The sequence below is a fragment of the Eulemur rufifrons genome, chromosome 19 (assembly GCF_041146395.1).
Source record: "Eulemur rufifrons isolate Redbay chromosome 19, OSU_ERuf_1, whole genome shotgun sequence".
Taxonomy (NCBI): Eukaryota; Metazoa; Chordata; class Mammalia; order Primates; family Lemuridae; genus Eulemur; species Eulemur rufifrons.
This window is the reverse complement of record NC_091001.1, coordinates 63,499,380-63,524,933: the sequence shown is the minus strand read 5'-3', so window position 1 is coordinate 63,524,933 and position 25,554 is coordinate 63,499,380. Positions and strand designations below refer to the sequence as shown.

Here is a 25,554-nt window from a genome sequence, read left to right as displayed (position 1 = left end):
CAGAGATCAGTCAACAGGGATGGGTGATTCAGGAGGAGGTCTTTGTCGGAACGAGTGGAAGAGCTGAAATCAATCTTTCTTCCTTCTTCTTTCCTCCCTGTTTTTCTCCCTTTCTTTTCTCTCTCCTTCCCTCCCTTCCTTCTTCTTTGTATTCATGCCTTCCAAGACTTGAAGGCCATTTTTCTTTCATTCTTGTGAAAATCATAATTACAGGGCCTGGAATATGGAGATATTTATAAATATTGAGAATAGTTCTGGTTATTACAGCTTCGTGTTTCTAATTTGGTATTTTTTTTTAAAAAAATCAGCATATGTACCTCTTTTTTAGTGGAGCCCTTCCTCTTAGTTTGCTTAGTCATTCTTATTTGAGAAAGCAAGCTCAGTCCAAAGTGTAATAACTCAGAATTTGGAAGAAATTGAGAATGAACTAGAGGTCACTGGTCTGAGGGGGGCAGGGTGGTGCACACTGTCATGGGCCTTCTGTCAGGGACTGAATCTGGGAATGCACGTTGAGGGCAGAAAAGTCTGCCTGGGAAGTTGAAATTTAATAAACACATCAAACATGAAATAAACTGTGAGTCGATCACATTAGAAGTATTAAATATATGTTTCACTATGCCAGTTCAAAGAAAGCAAACAGTATGCATGGGCAAGCCAAAGTCCTTTTTTGTCCTCAGAACCAAAGCTGCTAAGTCAACGAGCTTTTCTTTCTGTTCAAGTGCCACGTACCATTTAAGTTTTTTTCCAGGTTCCTTGGCTTTTAAAGCCACTTGCACTGTATTTAGGCGTATTTAGAAAATTTTCTATGTCTCCTTTATTCTATGGAGAGGGCAATATGATGTGAACATATTGTTCATAATAACCATTATTTTTGCTCATTTTGAACAAACCAACAATTAAGAGTTTCAACTTTTTATTTTTGTTCTCTTCAAACTCAATTAAAAGATACTTTTGCCTTTCAGGGGCCATTTTTACAATTCATTTGAGGGGCTGGGTGAATTAAAGAAAATCCTATGCTTTCAAATTGTAGATGAGGCTGTAGATTTGCCATGACAATATTACTTTAAAGAGACCTTTTTTTTGTTTTGTTTTTCTTCCAGGTCTCACTTGCATAGCAATTTAGCCTGGCCTCAGAATTGTTACATTATAGGCAAATGGTTTGGTTGTGACATGGGATCATTTTGGCTTCAGAAAAGTGGTAGACAGAGTCTAAAAGTAAAAAAAAACAAAAAAAAAAAAAATTAAAAAAAGATCTTTCTTGAGAAGATCAAAGGGACATAAAGGCAAAAACTGACTTTCGCTGAAACAGAACTGGGGACCAGGCCTCCAGTGTCCTTTTTGTAATTCATGGCTTGTTTCTAGGCCCCATGATAGAATTCTTCCATAACAGAGAGAGGACTTTGTTAAATTGTAAATGAGTATTACTTCAAGCACTCTGTGGAAATATATTCTCCCCCTATAGCCCATACATTATTTCTGCTTAGTTATAGTGGCTCACATTTCCCGTAACTATCAGAGAGAACTTAATTCAACTCACACCACATCACTTTACAATTGTGCAGCTCTTTTAATCAACCTTTGTATCAGCCACAAATGTGCAGTATGACCTAATTTGAAAATGTCTCAAAGTGCTGACTCAAACTGTTAGTGAATAAAAGCCAGTCATTACCATTATGACACTAATGTGATGCAAAATAAAATTGAGTTGCATCAGCTGAACATTAGTTTGCAAAAATATTAGTGATTGAATCCATTTTCTGTTCATATTTTATTTATACTTATATATGTATAGATATATATACATATGCATATATTTATTTTTTGTTTGTTTGAAACCGCTTTGCAATAAAATTTTTAAGTGCAGAGGAAGGAAGCCACTGGAAAAAAACCACTGGATTAAAGGCAGATCATATGTATATTATGATCTCCTATCTATAAGATGAAAACATATTGTTGGAGTCTTATTAGAGTATTTATATACATATAAATGATACAATATGAAAATTATCATCTTGTCGTGTACTTTGATGCCAGATTCCAAGATTTTAAACATTCCTAGTACTCCTTTGTATTTGCTCAAAAATTGAGTATACTTTGTATTACTCAAAAATTCTCCGACTTTGTATTTAGGAATTATAGGATTTGAGATTTATTTCTTTCATGGGCCCTCTTTCCCTCTTCCTTACTTGACAAAATTTCTTTTGAGATAGAAATACTCTTTAAAAAAATTGGTCATTAATTACCTATGAACAAAAGAAAGTAAGATGTAAGAATAGAAATTAGTTAGCCTCACTCTTACTGACAATACTTTATGGAATGCAACATAAATTATCTTTTTTTACACAGTTCAGATGGATTTGGGGAAAAACTCATGTGCTTATTTAATACCTATATATCCTAGGTCTGGTGTTGGTTTCAAACTCTGAGATGATAATTAGTCATTGAAAATAAATCAGCAGGAACCTTTCTTAGAGAAATTGTCCCAGTGGTAAATCAGAAATTCCACCCTGTATCCCGTTTAGGGTCTCCTGAATTCTGAAAATTCTGAACATAAAAGTGATGTATTAGTGATCAGATACCTCTGACTTTATTTGTTTAATGGTTCTAACAAACCAAGTAAAATACAAAGGAGATATGTTGTTCTTTGAAATTTTCAAGAAAAAGCAGTTTTGGCTATTAAGAAATGATCTAACCTGCTTCAGATTGAGAGAATGTATGTCTTCATAATATAGTACTATGAGCAATCAGTAGAGAATACAGCTGCATTAACATGCTGGCAAGCTTAGTTCATTCACTTTTTAGAAAAACGAGTAAAACCTTACAGCAAAGTGTGTAGAAATTTGCTATTAGGTGATGACTTTAGTATTTTAGTCCATTTTACATTATGTAATATGTGACTATTTTTATGACCTATGTTTTATTTCCACATTAAAACAATCCAGATTTAAAAAAAAAAAAAAAAAAAAAAAAAGGTTTGAATCATTTGAAAGCAGACTTGCCAAAACCAGCCTTCGGACGCACGGGTGCTCGTGCACGCACACACAGGCACATTTTCAATTTACCTTAAAACGAGGGTCACCCTTTGTAGCTAAAATACAATTGTTCTTATTTTTAGGTTACAACGGAAAAAGGTATGTGGGTGTGATTGCTGCAAATGGATTGCCAGCCTCTTAACAGTTCATCATTCTTGAACGATAGAAGTCCAGCAGCACCCTTCTGAGAAAAATCTTTCCTGTAGATTTTACTTTGTCTATGCCAGGACAAATTGCGTGCTAAGTTGGAATAATTCTGAGATGTAAGACACTTCCACGACTGTCCTTGGAATACCTCGGAGCTGACACTCCTCTTTGGACAATGAGGGGAGAATGCCCCCTGCCCTCTTAACTGATGATTTACTGCGCTTCCCCCTGGGGCCACCACCGATGATCTGTAAGCTTGTTGAATTTTGAGGCAAATACTAAATATAATCAATATATAAAAATAAAAAAAAAAGAGAAAAAAATGCAATGAAAATTTATGACCTTAACATTCCTTCAGGGTCAAGCAATTTATCAAATTCTCTCACTTTCTGGTTTCAATTACACAGCCATTGTGGAAGGAACTTATTTTAGCAGGTTCATTTGCCTCAGTGGGGAATACAGGACTTTGGCCTAATGCTTCACCTTTAGTGCAGGCCATTTGAGCCTTAGAACAAATACCAATCATCACTCTTTGGGAAAAAGGAATCTGCATCGGCGTGGCCTATTGGAATGGGGTTTCTGTCAAGGTAAACGGTTGTCGGCAATGACTGTGGTAGAGTGGCGATAAATCCCATTTTATTGCTGAAAAATTCCAGCTTCTCTCCATGCCTGACAGCTCCCCACATTCTCATACCCATTTGGGCAATTTCTGCACTATGTCCATCTGGTTCTCATTACCTCTCAACCTGCCCGCGTCTGATCCAGAGAAAGAGCAGGTCAGAAACTGGGCGGGGGTGGGGGGCAGGGGGTGGTGGTGTGGGGGCGGAGAAACCAAGGTGATGAACAAAACAGAAAGCAGGGGGTGGCCCAGGGGGTCGGGGTAGAGGTGAGGCAACAATGGGGAGAGCGGGGATTCCAGCTAAGACTCTGAGTAGTCCCCAGATATATATAAGAATGATAACCACAGAGCCAAAGCCAGGCACCAGAGGAACCTGTATCTTTAGACTTTAGACTCAGGCTTTAAAAAGACACCTGTTTTAAGGTGGAGGAGAGAGAGAATGTGGTAGGTATGGGCGGGTGGGGATAGGTGAAGGGGAAGCGCCTCTATTAAAGGCACTGCCTGCCAGGTTATCACAGAGTAGAGGGGCTGTTCTAGAAGGGCTCTGAGCCCTGTTCATGCAGTTGGCAGTCTTCTAAATATGAGGATCATACTCTGTTGGAGTTTCAATTTTGGAGCAAAAACATATTTTTCTTGAAGAAGAAGAAAACTCCAGGATTTCCAACGTCCTTATCGCCATTCATTTTTCCAAGAAGAATAATATTTAAAAACTAACTTGTCCTAATCAAGGCATTTAGGACGGGTTCATTCATGAAGTGACGGGACTATCACCGAGTCACTTGGGTTATTCGTAACCCTACCTCTGATCATTTTTGGAATTGCAGTGCATTTATGCCTTCAAAAAGGTGGCCTCATTCTCTGAAGCCGAAATCTTTTTGATCATAATTACTTCTGACCTAAAATTACCATAGTCACCATACGATGCCTCTCGGGGACAAAAAAGAAATGCATACAGTAACTATCTGATAGCAAATATAAACAATAAGCCAACTTCAATAATAACTTAAATTAGACTAGGATGAAACTGCATAACTATACATATGTCTAATATAAAGTTTACCAACTACTATTTTTATTATAATATTTTGGTGGGGTGGGTGGGGCCATTATAGCTAATACTAAAATAAGGTTGGTTAAAGTACATTGAAGTATAAATGCTGAATATCTGAGGACTTTTAATAAGAACTAGAATCAAATGAGTGGTTTCACAGATGGTAGTTATTTTGCCACCTGTTTTGAAGTCAAATTTTTTATGCAAATGTCTTAAAACCAGGTACGATTGTGTTCTTTCTCTCTCTCTCTTTTTTTTTTTTTTTAATTTCAGCTCATTATGGGGGTACAAAAGTTCAGGTGATATATATTGCCCATGCCCCCGCTGTGTTTTCTTGCATATGTTGGAGAGCTGTGGCATTGTTATATTTGCGGACAGAATCTCCTACATTAGATGTTTGGACAGACATCTTAGTGCCTTCTGGATCCCAAGGGTACAGAGTGAATTTCCGGTCCTCAAAATTCACGTTTTCAACAGTTAGACCCCCAGATGAATATGTTTTTTATTGGTTGAAGTCTAACATCAAAATTAAGTTAAATTTTAGTTGCTGAGCTGGCCCTTTAGACAAGAAATACTGACTTCCAATATTTGAGATTTAATTTCTAAACTTTCCAGTCATGAATTTTGAAGGAAATTTTATGCAATGTATCTGAAATTGTAAATGAAATGAACCCCACATGGACATTTAATGAAGACAGAAGTTGTTTATAAAAACTTTAAATTAAAACAAGTAGATAATTTGGACTGAAATAAATTAGAAATTGTCGAAAATGGAAGTTTGTTATTTGGCAATTTAAAAATGAGCACTTTTAGTCAACAAATACAGTTCTAAAACAGACATTTTTAGGTGGACATATTGAAAGGCATAAACCTTTAGCGAGGGTCACATACCTATTTAAATAGCCTTAATATACGACATCTCTAATTTGGAAAGTAATTTTAGATTCTTAGCCGAGAAGAATCTTGCTTGAACTTTACTTTTCTAGGCTGTACATATATCAGAGAAACGTGATCATTTAAATTCTAAAGGATGTTTGTTTCTTTTAATAGCATAGCAGAGAATTAATGGTGTGGGGGAGGTGAAGTGACAACTTAACTTGATGCTTGATAGCTGTTTGCTTATAAATGTGTGCCACAGATTTGTGTCTGTAAAAGAAGGGGAAATAAAGAAAGCTATGGCTTTTAGGGAACTTAAGACACCTGGAAGAAAGTGCTTAGAGGGCTATTGAAATATTTACAAAACAAATCATTTACATTTAACTTTTGTATATGTAAAACCCCAAGTGCCTACAAAAAGACAGAACCAACTTTGGCTATAAGAAATATTTCAGCATCAAAATGGTTAATAGTATTATAGCTTCAAAAGAGCCTATTGGCTCACCCTCAAGGATGCCCTGCAGTTGTTGTTAAAGTCATCAGATGAAGCTAGCCTTCTCAGCTAGCCTTTAGATTTGTCTGCTAACAGTAAAAATACTATAATAAATCGGTAACATATGTTGCCAGGCAAGGAAAAGTGATATAAATAAAGAGACTAGGAGACCCAAACCAAGTACAATGTGAAAAGAATTTAACTTTCAATCTATTGGCTGGCTAATTACCATTTGAAAAGTAATTTGAAAGTGTTACTGTTATTTGCTTATATTCTTCCTCATTTTTCTTTTTTTCTCTTCAGATTGCATTCTTACCCAAATACTCTTCGTGATTGCCTGCTTTGCGGCTTTGGGGTAAGTCCCAGTTTTCCACAACCTTAAGAAAAAAAAATGCATAACATAAAAGATGCCAGAAAGACTTATATGTCCTGATGTTTGGGGTCTGTGAAATATACATTGGTTTGTTGTGTGTGGGGGGGATAATGAAATAAAGAGAAGGGGTTTGTTTCTGCAAGGATCAAGTGTGCGAAAAGTGTGCATATGCAAACGAGGCTCCCATCAGGAAAGCCACCTCTGGAATGGAAATGACAAAGCTTGGAACACACACAATCAATTATTTTCACTAGCATTTAAAATATAGAAAACAAAATCTGCTTTGGGAATTGACTGAATATTTTATTTAGCTTTTTTATTGAGACATCCTTTGAAAAATGGCATAATATAAACAGTTTTACAAAGCAACAATATAATCAATCTCTAAACTAGAATATAAATCAAGGATTTCATTAACTGCTGGTAGCCAGTTTAAATTGTAGTCTTGTCCATAATGTCTATCTATCTATGTATGTCCAAGTTATATTAAAAACCTTTAAATGGCTTTGTAATATCAGCTACATCTAGCTATTATAATAATTAATGGTACTGTTTTATAAATCAATACATGTATTCTTGATAAATTCATATCCAGTTAATGGTGTAATTTAAATAAAAAATTAATGTAATAAAGGACATACAGAAATGGGCAGGAAATCTTTAAAGGTTAAGAGCCAAATTTGTCTAAATTCATTTTTAACCTGTTTTGGAAAAGTTTATATTTAAAATCAGCTGAGATTTACCTTGTTTCCATAAAACTAATCTTGCCATTTCTGGTGATATCTACTATTGAATTTGTAGGATGTTTTCTTTTTTAACTGTTAGGTTTTAATGACATGCTTACAATACTGTGGAATATTTTACTGCGATTGTAATATTTTGTTATTGTTGAATATCCATTAGTAAAATAGAACAAAACAAAAAACCTCAAACCAGTTATTTATTTTTAATACACAAATGAAATGTAAATGCTTCATTTTTTATATGCATATATAAATGAACTGTTCTGAAAATCTCCAAAGCTATATACAAATTTTATTTAAGAGGCAAAAGGACTGATTAGTTCAATGAATTTGCATGTGTAAGAGCCTAGCGTTTTCACTGCTTTCACTGAATGAACATCCCAGGAATTTTAGAAAGGAAAAAAATTGCACGGAGGAGTCTGAAATGTATTTTAACGCTGCACACGGGTAGAGAAACGTTCTACAAAAAGAACAGTATATTATTGTCCTAATTTTAAAAACACATAGCAAAGACATATTAAAAAATAACAAGATTTAGAAAAAACAACTGAAGATTGTATGTTATCAAATACAGCATCAAACCTTTGCAAACAAAATTTCATTCGGTTTATAGAGTAAGCATTTTACAAAAAATATCTTCCAGAATTATGCAGACCAGCCTGCCCTGCCATCCTCCCTGACATGGTGCAGAAATGTTCCTTTAATCCACTGAGCTTTTTCTGACATTTTTCGTAACATTGCTGAGTCTTATTTAGAGCAGCAAAGGAGGCGTATGCAGTTCCCTTTGACACTGATGGGTGTTTCAAAATGTTGAGAGAGAGAGAGAGAGAGATTGAGAGAGAGAGAAAAGATTTGCTACCAGTCACTTCATCAACACAACTACAGGAGCAATTACTATTTGTTAAAAGTTTACATTTCAAATGAAGCTAAATTTTAAAGAAGGCTTATCCTTTTAGAAGGTCTGGTGCTTGGAAGAGAGAAGAGACTGCACATTAGTGATTACATGTTAAAGTGCACTCAAGTACTGGAACCATTTAAAATGTATTGTGTTTTCAGATGAAACCTGCAGCAAAACCACTCCTAAGAGGCTTAATTTAGGTTTTATAGGAGGAACATAAAAAAGACCAGGTTACAGCAACACGCTGAAATATGGGGTACATTTTAAATATCTTCATTTAAAAACGTATGTTTATTTTCCCTCCTGGGATCACTAACGTGTGTCTCCACAGAGAAAGCAAGGACATGCTACATTCTTAAAAATTATCTGTTAAAGGGATCACATTCCGAGACAGGTTTGAGCATTTTTATTACTACAGATAACCTCTTAATTATGTCACTGCCTTCCACTTGTTAATCAGGGACATTCAACAGAGTTAACCATGGAGTGGTTGCCGCTGGAAGAATACATTCTTATTAAGGATGAGAAACACATTTTATTCCTTTAATCATATTTCATGTATTGTTTTAGCACTGCTAAAAATCTATTTACCTGCTTAAAATACATAACACCTAAGGAAAGGTCTAGAGGCCCATAACTGTGTTGTTCATCACTTCAGACTGTGCCTCCCATGAAAAGCTTTAAGGGATAATTTTACTTTTCCTGTCTGCCCCTCCCCCTCCCCCATGTCCCACGCAATTCCTATTTGAACTAATTTTAGGTTTCTTCTGCAGCCACCAGTGTCTGAGATACCCAGATACTCTTTCAGAGAGCAAGGTGTAAGTGAAGTAAATAAAATCATGTTTCACTGTTGCTTTATCAACCCTCCTAGGTAGTTTTTCTGCCAGCCAACCTGTGCTGTTAAGACCCATAAAATTATGCAATAGCGACTTCTTTGGAGGTTCTCTAATCAGATAATGGCCGGTGTTAGGAGGGAAGGGCCCAAGGCAATGTTGCTGGCACTTAACACTGTGGTTGGTCATTACTTGTCTGGTAGAGACCAATAAACAGCTGATTACTATCCTGTAAGGAGCCAATATTTTACATTTATCCTGGTTATTTTTTCTTTTCTTTCCTACTTCTTATAACAGCAAGTATTTGTCAAGAAGATCTATGAGGAATAGCCTCACAGGCACCTTAAAAATAAGAATTTTCCTAGCATGAAATGATGCTTTTTTGTGGAAAGGTGAGAATGATTCTGGCTTTTATAAGAGCAAAGGTTCCATTAGTTTAAAGTCCATTTCTTTCAGACAGGGACACTCCCAGACACCAGCTCTGTGGCTTCTCTCTCCCCTTCCTTCCTCTGTGACAGGTTCACAGGCTGCAACTAAAGGGTTTTAAAATGCAAATATTTATATTTGAGCTCTGGCAATAACAGACCTGTTTTGCTTCCTCCAGAAGCCTGTGATAATTGATGCTTCATACCTGAAACTACGTTTCATTTATCTCTTTACACGTGAAGATAGTATATAAATAAAAGATAATTTATGGCAGGGAAAAGGCCATTTGAAATAATAATCCTAAATTTGACTATATAATCTTTTAAAGCTGTAAGAGTCAGCGATGCAAATTTCTAAACTTTTAAAGAAAACTTGATTGCAAAGGGGAAATTTGTGCATTTTTGAATGCTTATTGAATTTGAATGCCTGCATTGGTCAAAAAAGAATAAGAAGGATAAACAGGAAGGCAAGAGAGAAAAGGTGTGCATGTTACATGTGTTTTAAATGAATGTATTCAAGCACATATTTAGACTTCTTTTTACAATTTTATTAACTTTCTCTTTGCATTTAAATATTATTTTGTACTAACCAATGCAAATTGTGAAATAGCAAGTCTTCTAACGTGCCTGTCCTTCCCTGGGCTCTTCATCTTAGAATGAATAGAGGTACACCGGCCGATGAGAACTGGACCTTGATTTCACAACCTCATACAAAGCCAGGCAATTCTTGAGCCAAACAAACAAAGGGGGTGTAAGCGATTTCATTTATTTTGATAATCCTCCTCCTGCACGGGAGCATTTTGCTGTCTTTGTCAAAGTGAATGACAACAATTTGGCCAACTCTCTCTGAGCTGCACTCAACAGTGACAGGCAAATTATCAGAGGCCCTGCACTTCTTATTATCAGAGGAGAAGCCATCAGGGGGACGCGTGGAGGATACCTCTCCCTTGTCACTATTTGTCAGTGGGACAAGGGCCACTGCTATGGGTAGCTGACAGGTAATTTCAACAATAACAATTACTCCTATTACTGGTGTCATAAACAATTCGCCCAAGGCATGACAATAGCAAAGCTTTATAATTCAATGCCATATAAATAAATGCCAGCAGGTAACAAGTAATTTAGCTCCAATCAAGCTTTCACCCCGGCATTAATATTGTTATTGCAAGAAAATGGAAAATTGAAAAAATTCAATATGTTAATGAATTAAGAGAAGTTCAAGGGCTAGACAAGAGGAGTTGAAACAAGGAAACCAAAATTATTATGGTATCATATTTGGTGCTATCCTGGGGGCCCAAACATCAGCATAATTACTTTAAGACAAGAAGGGGAAGCTAGCATGCTGTTGCCTTAGCCTTCAAACCAGGGGAAAAATGTGACATGGCCTTTCAAAAAATCCACCTTGCTCCAATTTCCGAAGAATATAAGTAGAAATATGAGAATGTATATGTAATGTAGCATTTCACTGGCTTTTTTCTTCTACCTGAAATATTTCATATGAAGCAGAGGCATGAGTATCAAAGGAGCATTTCCATCTGTTTAAGAAAATCACATCAGCACCTGCTTCCTTTACATTATGTCTCATAACGAAACTATTTTAATAAGCCTTTTTTTTTACGTGGGGTGAAGGGAAAGCTGAAAGTCATCTTTGCTCTCCAGCTGTCCAGCTTTTGGAAGCAGACTGGGGGATACGGTGTTATCTTCATACGTAAAACTTCCTGATCAAACCCATTTGCAATTTTAGTATTTGTCCAGCAAGACAATGTGCCATCACGGTGACAGCAGTAAAAGAATTTGAAAATCTCTAATTAGGAGAGCTGCAGAGCAATTAACGCATGTCAAATTTCACTTCATCAAGTGCCACTCTAATTTTCCCTCTAAAAATTAATGGATTTTTTTTTTCTTTTGGTATGTGTGTGTGTCCCCTTAAGGCAATGTTGATTCAAATCTGCTCAAGATGCAGTGTTGCACAGCTAAGCATCTTCTTGATTACAATCCGCCACACTTCTAACTGCGCTCATTCTCACTGCCACGGATACTTTGTCAACAGTCAAATTACACCACGCTGATAACAATGTATAATGGTGTTCCTCCTCTGAGGCCCCTGTCAGGAGATGGGGTTCATAAAAATGTGATGTTTTCTTCTCAACTGTTTCCAAAGGAAGTTTGTATGACCAGGTTCCTAGTCAGGCATTTCTTTTTTAAAAATTAATGTGTTAATTTAAAAAAAAAAAAAGAAAGGAACAAAATGATGGACTACAAAAATTCCTCACTGAAAATAAAATCAGAGGAAGAATGAGGAATTGAGAATATCTGTGGCCAAAGTTTTGCTTAAACACTTTGTTCGGAGACATTTTCAAGAGCACTATTCTTGGTTAAATACCAGATTTTTTCCCTTTACTTATGGTCTATAAACATTGGAAGCCTCTCTTGAACAGACTGTATTTAGATTGTGCGAGAAGTTTGTTTAACTGCCATATTTGCCAGAATCCTCAAAACATCACAGGACACAGAAGACAAATGACTTTCTTTGGGGGGAGAGGTGGGTCAGGACTGTATATTCCAGATAAATGTTGATTCATTTTAACTATTTTTTATCCTAGTTGCTTGTTGCAGATTGATGTGTCTGAGACATCAACACATGTGAGGAATATTTCTCACTGAAAAACGAAAGAAAGAAATGCAGTGATTAGAAGATGATTTTACAGTCAGTCTTTAGAGATTATTCAGTTTTTAAAATTTAAAAAAAACCATCAGATCTAGAACAAAGGAAATTAAACCAAATGTTAAGTGTATCTCTTTACAGATTCTTCAGGGAATAGAGAACATTCACATAGATTGATACCCCAGTTTTCTCAGCATGTAAGTATATTTTTGATCATATGTTTTCTTTCATTATATTCAATAAAATAATCTAAATTCATGAAATCTACACTTTATTTTTTTTTAATTTACAGGTCAAATGCAGCTTTTTATTTGCTGACAACTAACTCAAAAATCAAAACTTGGTATTTCGAGGTTTGTATTTCCAAATATTAAAAGTCTGTTCCTTGTCTTATGGCCCCACCCAGCATGTTCCTCAGTGGTCTACTTCAAACAAAAGAAAATGACACCCCTTTCAACTAGCCAAATGTTAGATTCTCTCAAAACCGATTGGGGACTCACTAGAAGTTTTGCAATTAGATTCACACAAATTGAATTATTTTGTTTCTTCCCAGACAGCATTCTTAGAACTTTGTAAATATAACAATACTGGGTTTAGAGTTTCTTGTGGCTCATTTACAAATAAAGGTATTTTGATAAAGCCATAGCTCTGTGTACATTTGAACAACAAAAACCTGAAACAATCTCATATTAAAATATTACAAAAGGATTGTAAAGGGAAATTTAAAGGGAGAAAACTTGATTATATAATGCAATCCAGCAGTAATCAATTTTACCTTCAATATCTTGCTTTTGTTTTCAAAATGCTAAATAAACAATACATAATGCATCCCTCATCAGCCAAACCATGGAGGCTCTGTGCTCAAATAACAGGAAACATATTCAATTTTCCTAACAGAAGACAGTTCATTAAGCTGTGCCACATCAAATAAAACTTTAATTTCTCCAGCATCAGAGTCGCAATGAAAGCAATTGAAGAAGATGAGCCATATGGTACTTCTATCAGCAAACACATATTGCTCATTCCCCCAAAGTTTTCTAATTCTGCTCCCCAGACCTGTGTAATATAGATAATGTGCTCCGAGAGCAGCAACCATGAGCTATCTAGTGTACACTTCTAATACTGTATTTAATGGGAAATAATGAATCATAAAAGCCTAGAGAAGACGGCTTTTGCTAACCTAAATCTCAGCTGTAATTTCATTGTTCTGTGCCTAAGATGCTGTTTGCCCTTTCCAAACAACAGCAGTTGAACATAATTATGCCGCTTCAAACCTGGGGTTGAAAAAGCATCCCTAATATAACCAAGTTTCTATTAACTCCTGAAATTCTGAATTTAATGATGCACTGATACAGACATTGAGATAACCGAGCATGTGTCCTTTTAAAATCCAAATAAGCATTTTCTCCTTCTCTTGGTCAGACTGCTCAATGCTTTCATGCTCCCTCCTCTATCCCCCACCCCCCTTTCCTCCACCCCCACCCCATGCAACAGGAGTGGCATGATTAAAAATGAGGAGATTTTCTTGTTATTAGCAAATTTGACATTTGCCTGATGAAATGCACATAAAATGTGAAAGCTACACAGTAAGTACTCAGAAGAAATGTCTCCACTCCAATACTAGCTACCAAGATGAAATAATTTAGGTAAGGGAAATGTAAAGATCCTCATACATCTCTGCTGCAGAATGCTAGGATTGTGTTATAAATGAAAGAACCAAATATTGCTGAGCTTTTAGAGTGATAGTATTTTGACATATATGAAGTGCATAGTGTTTCTTCTCTCACCTTAGCTGTTTTGCCTATTCACCTAAACATAACACATATGCTCAAACGCAGCAATTTACGTGTTGTGAGCCCAGCCTCTCTCTGAAAAGAACTTGGGGCTAAGGCTTTGTTCATTTTTAGGGAAAAATGTTGCTTTTTCCCCCAAATAGGTCGATAATTTCAGCTTTTCCATTTTTAAAGCTCATCAAATCAATATTTTACCAACATGATGCTAATTTAAAACACCATCAAATAACACTGTGGATACATATTGAAAACATATTTTAATGGTTTTGTTTGTTTTGGTATCATATGAACCAAGAACAATTAAATTAAAAAGAGACTTTTAAAAGTTAGAGATTGCCTTTTTAAAGCTTATTAAAATCAGCATGTTACATGCCTGTCTCTGAATTAGCTCTCACACTTGATTGCCATCATTAAAACTAGTTGTTTGGGTGCTGCTCAAAGCCGATTCTTACTAGTTATTAACTTGAAATCTCTTTCCATTGAAATTAAAAAAAAAAAATCTTTCTAACTAGTGGAAGAAACAGTCGCCACAAAAACTCGAACTAGCACAGCAAGACAGCAACATTAAACCACAAAAAGACCAACAGGTAAAATAACTACAGTGACATCTAAAACACACTCAGAAAAAAAAGAAAAATCACAACAACAAAGAAGCAGTCCATTGATTATATTTCATGAATGCCTTAAAACAAATGTTTAAACAGTTTTCTGAAACAGTGCAGAAAACCTCTGCATGCTCCACTGGGTTGCAATGACAATGGTCTATTGCAATGTAAAACACGCTGGAGGATAAAAAGGTGCTTTTTGTTACCATTTTATCAAAGCTGTTCATCTTCGAGCTGCAGGCAGCATTTTGCTGGAATTGCAGATATTTCTCTGTCCAGGCTCCTTTGTTTGTGCATCTCATTTGCATATATTTATCTCCAGCTGAGGGTGCTTTCTGCTCATTAAGGCCTCCCTTCACATTATTTCATAAGCCAGCTGCTAAGAGGGATTTCACCTGTGGTGACTGAGAAAAGAGGGGTGAAAAACTAAATTCTTCATAAAAAGGAAATCTTCTGAGTCTCTTCCCCTATAAATGGGCACCATTTGTGTTAAACAGCCTCTTGTCATGATAGATGCCTCCAGAGGTCAGGGGTTAAAGTTGATTTGAAGGTCAGCAGTAAAACAACAGACAAACCAGACGCCAAACTGGTTCCTTAGCTGTCGGTGGGAGCTGTGGTACAACCAGGTCTTGAACCTTTTTCAACCTCTAATAAAACAGGGGATGAATCTGAAGTGGATCAACCAGGCCCCTGAGGAAGCAGCACAGAAAAACACAAATAATATCAATATCAGGCAGCCACAGGAAACAATGGGGCATTTCTCAGTGCTACATGCATGCTGCTATTGTTTCAAGGGCTGGGGAATTAATTCCACTTATTTATTTAAGGCGTGTCAACTCACTGCCTAAACCTGTTTCAGTGTCAAGATGAATAAAACTTTTATGGCTCATAAAATAGAGCCATTCATCTCAATGTTCTTTGTGGTGCGTTTTTTTTTTTTTTTTTCCCTGGGCATACTGAGCTAGGCCTCTACTCCGAAATGGTTACATCTGAACCCACTGCTGCTACGATCCACACCGTACTAGACAAACAAATTATTTCACTGGCAAATGGATCACAACGGAAATGAAACAGGGAAGCATTTTTGCTACAATGTAGTAGTCCCCCAAATTCTTCTAAATACTCTTCATGCAGTTGCATCTGTTTTGAGTGTGCATTTATTTACAAAGCAGAAGTTTTATTATTTTGGAGGAAAAGTTCAAAAGAGAGAGTGATCAAAAAATTAGTTTTCTAGAATACCATGTAATATATTCCATTTTACTTTAGAAATGAAACCTTGTCAGGGTAGCTCTTTCCCATTCATCATTTTTTTTTGCCCAGTTTTCACTGCTATATAGTCAACTTGTGCTGATGCAATAAACAAATGCCTTCTTTAACTCTACTACTCTGAATTTTATGTTTGATTTTAAGCATAAAATGGCACATATAAATGGAAAAGAAAATGCATTTATGGGATTTTTGTATTATAAATTTTTTCAAAGTTCACTTACCAAATGAATTTTACTTTTGATTTCCTGACAAATGATTTTAATAATAATACAGTACTAGTAAACAAGTTAACATTTATGAAGTGCCACACACAATGCTAAGCAATGCATTTTCTCATGCAATTATTAGTGATAATTCAATCCAAGTCACAAAGGTCCATTTAGAAAGGACTGTAATAACAGCTCTTTATTACCCACAACATATTTTAGTTAAAACAAAATGTTCCAATCAAACAATATCTTCAGTATAGCAAGCACATCATTATAGCTTTAACAGGTGACATCATGGGAACATGATTGCTTTATATTTAAATGACTAAAAGGAAACAATTTGATGATATTTCACAAATTTTCCAATCACAGCTTCAACTATGTATATTACAGCTCTTTGCTTTATTGCAATGCAAATTGATTTGAGAAGGATTCACTTACTATGTTTTCCGAGTTGCCTAGTTTTTGAGTTCTCTAATGAATACTGTGGCCTTTACTTATGAAGCTGGATTATTTCTGATTTAGCCTGTTGGTAGATCAGGGTTTTTCCCCATGAACTCAAGTGTTTTCAGCAAGTAGATCATTTGAGACTGGCCCCAGATAGAAGTTGTGCTTTCTTTGCCTGTGTACAAACATGTGGCCCTGAGAAAGAGGGATTCAGTTTTGAGGTACCAAGCACTGCCCAAGATTCAACTGCTCTTTATTTCCCACCTGAACTGGTGCATGCACTTCACAGATGTACCAGTTGGTTTATATACTGGTGGCCCATTTACTAAGCAGCCCTGTTTGAAAATGCAATTGCTTTCAAGTGGGCCAGTAGGCCCTAAGAAACATAGTTCAGCTCATAATTGACTGAGTTTTGGTAATCTATAGCAATGTGTTTGCATTTAAACACAGAGCAGGGGATTTTTCTTCTGTAGCCAATTACAGTTGAAAAAAATGCAACTAGTCTTGCTTCACACAAGGAGCTCAACTTGTGGTTGGAGAAATTTTCTGACTTAATTAAATGTTGTTTATATCCTCATTTTTGTAGACCCTCTGCCTTCCCAAAGCATTTTATAACTCCCTCTGTAAGTGACTTACCAATTTTCTTTCTGACTTTCTGCATCAAATTTAACCCCACCCAGCCCTGATCCAGAACCTCCAAGCAACTAGACTAGAGCAAAAATATACAATTTACCCTCTCCAAGTCTGCACTGATGTCTTTCGTTTTTCTTTTACTCTAATCTAATCGCTAATTCTTAAGCTTTGGCCAAATAGTTAAAAATGTTAAGTGCTAGCAAAGCCTTCTGCCTCCCCCTCATATCTGTCTCTGTTTGTGGAACGGGTCCCAGTTTCCTCCTCTTCTCCTTCAGCCCAGGGTCTTCGGGTCAGAACACTGTAAATACACACAGCTCTGGCTGGATCCATAAATCTGAGCAAAGGGCAGGCTTATATATTCAGATAAGCTCAGGCAGAGTTAGGGGCATGAAAGGAGGGAGAACCAGCGGAGTCTGAAGCTCTGTAGCCACGTTCAGAGAACTGAACTAAAAAGACCGAGAATCCTTAGCAGGAGAAGGAAAAAAAAATTTTCTTGGAACATCTCTCCTTGTGTCTAATGGATGAGGTTGGCACTGCTTCCTCTTCGTTTATTTTATTTTTTCCACATTGCTTATGTTCACATCCTTACCAAACATATTATCGTAGAGGCAATCAAATTAAACAATAAATTTCATTTATTTCCAGTGTCCCTTTTTCTTAAGTGTATTTGTTTGTGTTTTGACCTGTGTATATGCGCGTGTGTGTGATGTGATGTGAATTGAAGTCATTTTTACCAGAAATTCTTCTCTACTGTAATTTCTCAATCCCAAGGTCTTTGACTGAATCACCGTGTTGTTACTCACCGCGCTGAATCCCCAAGAAAAATATGTCTGAGGGATTTGGAAATGACAAAGTGATAAATAAATGGTTACATATCCTTTGGCCTTCAAGGCTTCTACTTCATTTCTGGGTCCAAGTATTTTCTTTTGGATCTTTAGATCTTCAAATTTTCCGTGCCTCCTGAAAGACCATCCTCCTTGGGGGCTGTGCCCCTTGTGAACACAGATATTTTCACAGTGGAAAATCCTGAGCAAGATGGTCAGGGTTGAGAAAGTCCTTTCCTTCTATCACCTTTTTGCCTGATTCTTCCTTAGGTGCAATGAGTCACACCACAGATTTGCTGGTTTAAGACTCTAGGAAAATGTGGCACTGGATTTGTTTCCAAGTAATGTTTTATATTTTATTACATATACATATATATACAGTTTTTTCTCTGATTTCTCTAGGTTATTCTTTTGGCTGATAGAGAACTGATTTTTTAAAAAAGGCTAATTCATGCTCCCCAAAGGAAGCTTCTTTTCTTGGGTTGAAAAATTAGTGATCATTCCATGTAGTTAAGAGAATTTTATGGGAAAAATTGCCGACAGAGTAATTGGGCTGGGAGCCCAGTATGTTGCCTACACTCGAGCCTTACCTTCAACGAATTCCTTAAATGATAATAATGATAATGAGAATTATTACTGTTTATTGAGCATTTACTTTTGGAAAGCAATGTACTAGGTACTTTAGAGATATATTAATTTTCAGTTTTACAAGTGGTAAATGAAGCATTACAGTCTCCATGTCATAAATTAAAAAATTTCTGATTTGAAAAGTGAAGAAACTTTCCCAGAACATACATACAAGCCCCAAATTTGAATATGGATCTGATTCCAGAGCTTTCTCTTCTGAGCTGCCTCTCACAGTCTCAGGTTCTGCATCTCTGGGATCACGTCTATTCAGCAGTGATATTCCACGTCCAGCTGACTTTTCCCAGTCCATACCTCTCCTGAGCCTACCTAGCCTTGGCGTTTTCAATAGCTCCCTGGCATCTTGGCCTGGCTCTCGAAGACCTCCTGGACCACATGTCTGAAACTGAACTCATTGATTCTTTCTGGGCTTTTGTTTTTCTTTTACTCTAGTCTCTAATTCGTAAGCTTTGGCCACACAGTTAAAAATGTTCTATATACCCAGACTGGAAAAAACCTGACCTGCTTTTCCTCTGTGATCTATGTGGTGTGTAATGGGAGCACCTTCAATTCTGTAGCCCAAGTTAAAGGCTCTCTGGCTACCTGGACTCTCTCCTGTCTCACCTACATGATCATCATTCAGCCTGGTAGAGCAGTGACCTGTACAGGGGACATTCTAGTCTGACTATCTAGGGTTGAACCCTGGCTCTCCTGTTTACCAGCTGTGTAGTGCTGGACAAGTTACTTTACCTTCAGTGCCTTGATTTTTTCATCTGTAAAATGGGGTCTAAATACTACTTATTTTATAAGGCAGTCTAGTTCAGACTCGGGTATTGCTTGATGAAACTATTAAAATAGCCTTCAGGCTGGTGTTTCTGTAGACAGCTTCTCCCTTTTGTAATCCAGTCTCCTGGATTACAGAATAAAATAAATAATAGACATGATACTTTACTGCTTAAAAATCTTTAAGACTCCCTATTACCTTCAGGTCTAACTATTGAGCCTGGCAAAGGCTTTTGTAATCTTGCTCCAACTGGCCTTTCCAGAGTCATTTTCCACCATGACCCCCTTAGCAATTTGCACTACAGCAGCAAAAAATTATACATATGGTATTCTTTTGTGCCTCCAGACTTTTGACTGTGCTGTGCCCTCTACCAGGAATGCCCTTTCTTTCCATTTCCACCTAGTGAAAGTGCATTTGTTTTGCATGGCTCAGTTCAAATGTCATCTATTTTTTAGGGCAGCATAAACTGTATTAGTCATTTCTAGAGTGTATTTCTGTTTTAGAAACTAATATGTTGTATGGTAATCATATGCACTGTGACTTTTTATCTACCATTAGGTTGTGAACTTCAGTGGGCAGAGACTGTGTCTCTTTCAGCTTAATATCTTTTGTTCTAGGGCCTCATATATAAGGATTGTCCCAAATTTAGATTAATATATAAAATACCATGCCTTGTTCCTAAAAAATAACTTAAAGCAAATGTGAATCAAATGACTGTAATGCTTTAAAATAGTTGAATTAATTTCTGTTAACTTAAGATAATAAAGGCAGTGAATTTGTAACAAAATTAAATTAAAACCTCAAGTGCAATTATATTGTTCTCACTGTCTCCAAGCCATCATGTTTTTTATCTAGTACACATGTCACACTTTTCCAAAACCATAAGAAAATTTGTGAATAGAAATCCTTTAGAGCACTTTATTTGGTATAGAACATCTATATTTGATACAACATTTCAATAGAAAAGGAGCCTGCTTTTTTATCTGCCCTTACTCTAATCATGATATTTCATGGGAGGTAGTATATAAGTGATTAAGATCATAGAGTCTGGAGCCAGAATGCCTAGGTTTAAATGCCAGTGCTGCTCCTTACAAGCTGTGTAACTGTTGGAAACAGTTTTCCTGGGACCTGTCCTCTCATCTGTGAAATGGGTACCAGAATAACGTCCAGGGCAGAGAGTTGTTATGAGGATCAAATGATTTAATGCACTTAGCACTTAGGTGAGAGCCTGACTTATAGTAGATGCTCTAAAAATGTGTCCTGTTGTTTGGCTGGTGTTTACAAGAGTGGTATCTGGAATCCTAGTAGAAAGGTGAGGAGTATTTCGTCATTAGGGAACAGTGAGGAGAGAGGAGGAGCTTCGAGAGCTTGTGAGAATTGGCCCATTCACCTGTGCAAGGACTAGTTTACCTCTATCAGATATCATTCCAACATGTAAGCAATATAATGCTTCTTTTCATTGTTTTACACATGGAACTAAATCTAGGAACAACCCCTAATTTTAACTTAGCGATTAGGAAGGTTAGCTCCAGAATTGTCCTGCCCGGTTTTGAGTTCCAGCTCCATGACATGTTGGCTACGTGGCCCTGGGCAAGTGTTTTCAATTCCATAAGTTTAAATTTTCTCCTCTGACAAATGAGGGAAAAAAGATTAATTTTTACCTTCTACCTGTTGTGGGAAATTAAATGAAAAAAATCACTCAACATATTTATCACAGTGGGTATCATATATTAAGTGCTTAATATGTGATGACTACTGTTTCATGTTGAAAATATCACTGAAGTATATTTACTATATGCTGTGCTTTCTTCCACATACCTACATAATAGTGTAAAAACATTTATGTAGATTAAAAGTATGGCAAATACCTGTATATTCACCATCCCAGGGTGAATATAAATAAAATAAAAAGTAGCCAGTTCCTTAGAAGTCCCCTGACTTATAATTGCTGATCCTTTCTACTTCTCTTATAGAAATGAATATATAGGCATGCATTGTGTAACAGTGGGGATACATTCTCAGAGACATCCTTAGGCAATTTCGTGGTTGTGCAAACATCACAGAGTGTACTTAAACACAACTTGATGGTCTAGCCTGCTACACGCGCAGGCTGTAAGGTCCTTATTGCTCCTAGGCTACAAACCTGTACAGCATGTTATTATACTGAATACTGGAGGCAGTGTAACACAATGGTAAGAATTTGTGTATCCAAACATATCTAAACATAGGAAAGGTAATGTGTCATGATGCGACTTTATGACTGCTTTGATATCACTAGGTGATAGATAGGAATTTTTCAGCTTCATTATTATCTTATGGGACCACTGTCTTATATATGGCCCACCAAAATGTCATTGCAGAGTGTGACTAATTTAGTCATTGTTTTGTGGATGCTGGAGATGTTGGAAAGAGAATGAAAGGATAAATTTAAGGAATACTGTAAAATTTCATGGAATTAAAGTTTATATTCTACAGTTTCTGTTCCTGAAGCTCAGGGGAGAAAGAATAAGGAAGATGAGGTGTCATGAAGGGGCAATGTGGAGGTGAGCATTGCCTAGACCTTTTGAAATTGGAAAGGGTGCTTGTCCAAGGAGCCAATGGTGGTATAATGGAAGGAAGAGCTTAATTCCGTTCAATGGATCTGGAGTCATTATGTGAAAAACAGTGCTTCATTGGCAGAATAAGTACAAAAATTTTTGATATTAGTAAACAAACAAACAAACAAACAAAAAAACCCCAAAAAACTTAGTGTTTGAATAGACTGAAAATGTATTTTGTTTTTAAAATTCCCTTTATATAATTATTTTTTCTGATTAAATTAAACATGGAAAAGACCTTGAAATAGGGTATTTAATTTGAAAGAATTAACCAAAATCCCACCACTCCAGAACTGCTTCAACATGTTGGTTTATTTCTTCCGATACTTATATTCTCTTTATGCATTTCCACTACATCCTGTATTGTTACTGTATACCTGGCATACCTTATTGTTTCTTCCCTTCTAGACTGTCAGTTCCCTGAGAACAGAGGCTATGTCTTTCTGGCTTACTATCCTTTCCTGAGTCTTTAGAGCTTAGTAGGTGCTTAATAAACACATGCTGAATGACTCAATTGTTTGGAAAATACAAAAAAAAAAAGAAAAAAGAGAGAGAGAGAGAGAAAATCCATGAGTAGAAAAAAAAGTTAAATGCCAATTGAGACGATCGGTGATTTGGAGTGTCAGTGTCCTGCTGCTGTTGGTACTGGTGTCACCAAAGGCAGATAAACCAAGACCAGGTTCTAGGTGCCACATGGGTGCCCCAGGGCCTGTGCCAGGTGGGGGTTTTGGGAAGCTTTCTGTGAGGGTGTTCAATCAGTGCAAAGGAAAGAGACCGGAGTTGGATTTCTGAACTCCAAAAGGGAAAATGAGAAAAAGGAGATCACAAGTGAAGCTTTAGGCTCAGAAGGAAAATATTAATATCATGGCTTCCAGCTTTATTTGAACTATTGAATACTGAATTATATTTGTTTCTCAAAACAAGGAACTATTTTATTTTATCATGTATAAAATAATGATCTCAAATATTTCAGGCAATGAAAAAAAAAATATTACCAGTTATGGCAAGCACTGGAATTTCTTAGTGGATTTCTGATTTGGTGACTTCACAAAGATCTAATCATTCCAACATCATGATTCCAAGCATTATTTTATTAAGCACTACATTTATAAAGAATCTTGTAGCTAGAATTTATTGTTTGTTTAGATTTTTCCAATGCCCTCATCACTGATGTCTCTGGTTGCATGGGTAGAAGATTAAGAGATACAATAAACTAAGAAGAATAGAGCTAGCAACACACAGTAGACCTAGGCCAAACTAAATAAATATGTCTATTTTTTAGCCTAGAGTTTAACAAGAACAGAAACAAAAATCTTATATCTAAAAAGGTAAAATTTTTTTAAAAAAGAGACTTCAGCTTTAATTTGATCTGAGTTTGCCTAAGTTAAGCAGTTGCTTATCTAAAAGCCAGTATTCATAGTTATTTTATATCTTCCAATTATATTTTGAAAATAATATGGGCCATAAGGAAGCACAGCAAGAAATTAAAAGCAAAATTCCCTGAGGTGTGAATTCAGGATAACGCATGTGTTTCCAATTCAAAACTAATTATTTAAAATCCTATTTGAATCTGCTATTAATAAAATTGACAAAAACAAAATACAGCTGAATGCAGTTCTTCCTAGTGTCAGTTAAAAGCCAAATTCCCTAGTTTCAATGTCTAGTTGTGTGACGTTGGATGAATTGTTCACCTCTTTGTGCCTCAGTTTCATCTATAAAATGGGGACAATATATTATCTATATCACAGGGCTACTGTGAGAATCCCATGATTTAACATGTGTTAAGTTCTGAGAATAATGACTGGCACATAGTAAGTGCTATGTAAATAGCTGTAATTACTATTAAACAATGAGACAAAACACTTGTTGCTATGTATCATCTCATTTTTTTTTCTTGACAAGAGAACACATTTGTCTGTCTTTACAGCTTTAGTCTTTCACACTCATTCTCGTCCTGGAAGCCTCCCATCCTCCTTTCGTACAGGAATGCTTCCCTGGCTCTTCTGTCGGCAAGGCTGATCTCTTTGGACGTGAGGCCTTATAAGGTCAGATGCTGCAGTATACTGGGGCCAAGAAATGGCTCTTTGGAAATTAGTGTCTTCGTATTTCCTAACATTCTAGAGCCGCCATAGCACTCAAGAAGACCTGATCCACTTTAGAAATCTGTAAGAAAATAACAGCAATCTCTTAAAATGCTTCTGTTCTTAAAATTAACCTCTTTAAAAGTTTTTGTCCTGGAGTGCAGGTGATTGAGTACTTCATTTTGCTATTATTTCAAAATGGAGAGTAAGAGAAAAATTTTCCAAGTGAGGATCACTGTTGACATGACCGTGCACAAAGAAACTGAATATAATTTTTCTTTCCCAAGAGATCTGAAGTTAGGAACTAGCCGTCCATGTCACTCGCTCTTCACTTTACAGTCTCTTCCGTGGTGAAGCCATGCAGTGGACAGAGGTCTCTGGACACAGCAGGAGTCTGCACCCTGATGTTCTACCCGCCACCGCAGACTCTGTGACACGAACCAGTCAGTGCGGCTCTCAAGCCCCAGCTCCTGGGCACACTATGTGAGCCGTACAGTCACAGCCCTGTCAGAGCAAGGCCCAAGTCCTATCCAACTCTGAGGTCCTTGACTCAGTTTACTTGTTGTACTGGGAAAGCATTGTAACCTCTCCTCCCTGGTTTAACATCTTGAAAATCCAGCACTCAAACAAAGAAATTTCCTGCCGTGACCTTTCTTCTGGATTTATTTGCCTTTAGCGATGGGACTGGAAAGTCTTTCCAAAAGGCTTTCTCTCCTCCCACCCAAGGCCATAGTAACCTTTCTAAATGCCATTTGAGTCCTGTTGATTCCTTCCTCAAATCCTTCAGTTGCTCTCCCTTGAGTGTGGGGTAAGAGGCCCTTCTGATGCCCCAGGGGTAGCCTGGGCTCTGACCCTAATAAGTTTGATGCTTACCCTCATTTGCTATCTTTTTTATTCCCATGCCTTGCCTTTGGGTGGATTACTTCTTCTGATGCTAAGGTATTTATTTGCTTTCTTTGCTAGGCTAAATCCTTTTCTGCCTATATATTAAACTCAGGTGACTTGTCCTCTGGGAAGTCTGTCCTATACCCCCAAGCTGGGCAGGATGGCCCCCTCTGAAGCCACCCGGCACTCGTGCCTTCCCATTTCAGCCTTGGCCACACTGTGTTGTACCTGCCTTTTGGTGTTCATGTTGCTCACTGTTCTGGAAGCTTCTGAGGACAGGCACTGGATCTTTCATTTTGGCAACTCTTGCATCCAGCCCAGAGCCTGGTATATAGCAATGAGGTCAATAAATATTTACTGAATAAGCAAATGAATGAAGCCTAAATTTGACAAGTTCTCCCATGAGATAATTAGGGATACCACCAACCTAGAGGGCATTATAATTTTAGGTAGATTTATAGCTAGTTGAAAACTGTTCCAAAAGAAATTGGAGAAGGCAGGCCTAGATCAGACAAAATATGTATAATGATTTATAAGAATTAACAAGAATATGAGCTAAGATGCAGGGGCTACTGAATTCGAGGAGGGATTTTCACCCCCAAATAATTTATTTGCAAAATGGATGAGGTGTATAATTCTGCTCTTAGG

General features: G+C 36.8%; 1 long non-coding RNA gene across 1 annotated transcript; it reads right to left on the bottom strand.

Annotated features, from left to right (window-relative positions):
- Positions 1-11,907: 11,907 nt before the first annotated feature.
- Positions 11,908-18,093, bottom strand: LOC138399550 (uncharacterized). Its single transcript, XR_011236167.1, has 3 exons — positions 17,984-18,093; positions 14,760-15,243; positions 11,908-12,150 (listed from the first exon to the last, which is right to left on the bottom strand). It is a non-coding gene; the product is annotated as an uncharacterized lncRNA (long non-coding RNA).
- Positions 18,094-25,554: the final 7,461 nt, after the last annotated feature.